Source organism: Gymnogyps californianus, chromosome 16 (genome assembly GCF_018139145.2).
Source record: "Gymnogyps californianus isolate 813 chromosome 16, ASM1813914v2, whole genome shotgun sequence".
NCBI classification, from domain to species: domain Eukaryota; kingdom Metazoa; phylum Chordata; class Aves; order Accipitriformes; family Cathartidae; genus Gymnogyps; species Gymnogyps californianus.
The window spans coordinates 100,113-103,997 of record NC_059486.1 but is presented as its reverse complement, the minus strand read 5'-3'; the positions used below and the strand labels follow the sequence as shown (position 1 = coordinate 103,997).

General features: G+C 52.0%; 1 protein-coding gene across 1 annotated transcript in view; it reads left to right on the top strand.

Annotated features, from left to right (window-relative positions):
• The first annotated feature begins 265 nt into the window (after positions 1-265).
• Positions 266-3,885, top strand: part of LOC127022724 (membrane-anchored junction protein-like) — a 30,364-nt gene continuing 26,744 nt past the window's right edge. The window contains exon 1 of the mRNA XM_050906445.1: positions 266-350. The gene's annotated coding sequence lies outside the window, so the exon portion shown is untranslated. The remainder of the gene's footprint in view (positions 351-3,885) is intronic.

The window sequence follows — 3,885 nt, the reverse complement described above, 5'->3', positions numbered from 1 at the left end:
CTGGCGGCTGTCCGGCGGAGGGAGGCCGGGGGGCAGCGGGGAGGGCGTGCGGGTGTGGAGAGAACGAGCTCCTCCTGGCTGGACCCGCGGGGGCTGCAGGGACCCGCAGCAGGCGGGGGTGTCCCTCACGGCCTGGTGTCGGTCACGGGCTGCGACACGGTCCTGCGCGGGCTTTCTTGGCAGCCCCCGGGCGAGAGGCCTGTGGAGCTTCGGGGACGTGGGGAGTGACATTTCCCGAGCAGCGGAAGCCGCAGGCGGGGTAGCCGTCCGCTCCGAGTCCGTCCTCTCCTCCTGCTCCAAGCTGCCCTGCGGTCCTGGAACGGACACTTGAATCAGCCGTTTTCTGACGGGTAGGAGATACCGGTGGGCAATCTGTTCTCTCTGCAGATGGCCTCTCGAGGAGAAACTGCCTGTCACCTTTTCTTCGGTATGACAGAAGGCGATCCGGTGAAGGGGTTTAGTAATGGGCCTTTGACTCTCTGCTTCCCTAGGCTGGCATTCCGGGAGCAAGAAGGATGTCGTTGAAGCCATTTACCTCTCCGTTGCCTGAAACAAGGTTTCTTCGTGCGGGCAGGCTGGTGTACAAGTTTAAAATCCGGTACGGCAACTTCAACAGGTGAGCATGTGAAAGCTGCACAGTCAGCCTGCAGTTTGATGCTGCACGTGGCAGGGAGTTAATACGAAACCCTCGAGTCAGATCTCGGGGGCTCCTCATTTCCTGCCTTCTTTCACTGACGGTCACTTAAAAGTTGCTACTGCACTTGCACAGGCTGAGCGTTGGCCTGAGAGAGTCCTGTGAGGTGTAAAAAATGCTCCTGCTTCACTGCCATGGGTGGATTTTGTGCTTCAGTGGAAAAAGAGGCCGGTTTTACGGACAGGATTTTGAAATTTGGTGAGTGTTTAACTGAGGAGCTTTTGTAGCGGTTTAACCCCAGCCGACAACTAAGCCCCACGCGGCCGCTCACGCACTGCCCCGCAGTGGGATGAGGGAGAGAATCGGAAGGGTAAAAGTCAGACAATTCATGGGCTGAGATAAAGACAGTTTAATAAGTAAAGCAAAAGCCGTGCACGCACGCAAGCAAAGCAAACTGGGGAATTCATTCACTGCTTCCCATCGGCGGGCAGGTGTTTCGTCTCCAGGAAAGCAGGGCTCCATCACGCCTAACGGTTACTTGGGAAGACAAATGCCATAAATGCCGAACATCCCCCCTTCCTTCTCCTTCCCCCAGTTTTACTGCTGAGCGTGACGTCCTATGGTCCGGAATATCCCTTGGGTCAGTTGGGGTCAGCCGTCCCAGCCCTGTCCCCTCCCAACTCCTTGTGCACCCCCAGCCTACTCGCTGGTGGGGCGGTGTGAGGAGCAGAAGAGGCCTTGACGCTGTGTGAGCACTGCTCAGCAGTAACTAAGAAGTCCCTGTGTTATCAACCCTGTTTCAGCACAAATCCAAAACACAGCCCCATCCAAGCTACTGTGGAGAAAATTAGCTCTATCCCAGTCAAAACCAGCACAGCCGTGGAGCTCTGTAACTCAAAGTACGTACTTATTTCTTGGGCCGTCTGCTGTTAGCAATGTGCCTTTTGCTGGCCTTGCAATCTGGCGCTCGAGCGTGGATGTAGAAAGAGCCGTTGGGAACTCTCCCTGGCTGCTGGCAGGAGATGTCTGTTGTGCTCTCGGGGCTTTTCTCTCTCAGGGTTCCCTTTCCGCTGCCACTCTCTTTCAAATGCGTTTGGTGACAAACCTGTCCTGTTGTTTGGAAGCAACAGCGTGCCTCTCCTGCAGGCAGAGGGGCTGAGCAGGGCTTGTAGGATAAGTCTAGAAGGCACTGTAGTGGCAAGCCTGAGAAACGGGAGGGAAGGGAGAGGATTTGAGTCTGTGGTACTGCTGGCATGCAAGCCTTTGGGTGTGCAGGGGACAATGAACAGGAGGGTCGTGGGAGGTAACAGTTGTGCGGTAAGCCTCAAATAGGAAGTTCCAGTTAGTAGCCAGCAAAGTGACTGGAGCCCAGGGTGCTGAGTCGTCTGGTCAGATGGGGAAGATGTAAAGCAAGTAAAGAGGGTGATCTTTTAGAGGTGAAAAAAAGACTTTCCCTGAGGGTATTGCCCTGGAGGATCTGCTTGTGTCTGCTGGTCAGACACACCGAGATGATGGGCAAGGGCTTTTGCGAGTGGGCAAAACCTTGAGCAGCTCACTCAAGGAGCTGTGGAGCTTTTAATGTGAGAGGGCACTCAGATCCTGGAGGCTGCGGGCTATAATAAGCCCAGAAGTTTGAGCTACTCTGGCAGAAGGAGCTGGAGCTGCTCAGGTTTAAGGGTAGTGTTCCAAACCAGGTTGCTTCTAGATTGTGTCCTGCTGAAGGAGTGTTCTGTAGGGCTCAAAGTTGGTCTGAAACTTTAGGAGTTGTTGCTGTCTCAGCCTCTGGTAAGTAGTTAATAATGATAGCATTCATAAGTAGTCATAAAAACCCCAAAGCCGTGGCTCAGCATCATCTGGCTCCCTGTGTACATCCTTCAAGGCTGGATCGTCATCAGACAGCAGTGCAAGGTTGATGCCCTCACAGGCTTTTGGAAGTCTTAAACTGTTGAGGTTAAATCTCTTTTCAGATGGTGGCAAACCTGCAGAAAGTAGGACTGAGCTCCTTTGAGTCAGCAAGTGTCCCTGCATCAGAGAAACAGAACGGCGTTGTGCCATCCCGAAAACCCTGTTTTCATGCCAAGGTGCAGCCTAAAGCCCTAGAGAGTGACTCAAGCATCTGCCCAGAGAGTGGTTTTATGAGTGTGAATGGATTTCCCTTTGCAGTCAGATGTGCACAGACATTGCCAGAGCCTGGGTTTACTCTGGAAGTGACTCTTGTTAGCTGCAGAAGAGTTGAAGAGAATGCGCTACGAACATGATGCCAGTTAGGCTGTCTGCAGACCTGAAGCTACGTTAAATCTCGTGCCACGCTTGTCTCCTTTTTCCTTTGTCGAAGTAGGCTGGCTCTTTGAAATTCTGTTGCGTGACTTTATTTTGGGATGAATTGAAACGCAATCGTTTCTTTAGCTTTGCTTATTAGCGTGTTGCTGGAATAGTGTCGGACCCAGGAGGATTAACCTTCCTCCTTGTTTGTTGTGTTGATTTTGGAGAGGAAGGTGTGTGGTCTGTCGTGTGGTGTCGTGTAGTGTTGAGAAGGTCCTTGAAATGTTGCTGACGCAGCTCTTTCCCTCAGTGCAATCCCTTTGGAAGGCACTGCCAGTAGTGTGCGGAGGTTTCTGAACAGCCTGCAGGTGTTTGGTCTCCTGATGGGAAAGAGCACCGCATTTGTTTGAGTTTGGCAGTCTGTCATTGCCCTGCATGCCTCACGGTTTGTGTGCCTTGCAACATCAGTTCTTGCAATTCATTGTTATACTTGAGGGAACAGGACACGAGACACTTGCGGCACCTTTTGTATTTCATCATAACTTCTGGAATTGGCAGCGAGCTCATCGAGTCGGTCTTCACATCAACGTGGTCAAACGTAGCAGAAGCAACTCCTTTGACAGCGAAACTCGTGAAGCTCTTCCCCATCGTGTCATGGTTGTGGTGAACAGGGGGTACTTGTTCAAAGGATCTGGATTCCCTCCCAATTCATAAGAGAGTAAAGGAGTAAGTCCTAGTGCGTACACAGCCTTCTGCCCAAGGCAATGCTATCCGTCAGCCTGCAGATTTGGGAAGTGAAACTCCTTTTGCCCACAATAAGACGGTGACGATCAGAGAGAATACTTGCATGCCGTAATTCCTTACACTCCGCTGCATTTACTTCTTTCCAAGTGACATTGGTGTGATTTGTTTACTTTTTAATGGGTTTGGATTTTCTTTAAGACCTCCTCTTCCCTGTGCATTTTCTTGTTGGGCGATACCTAGCAGCA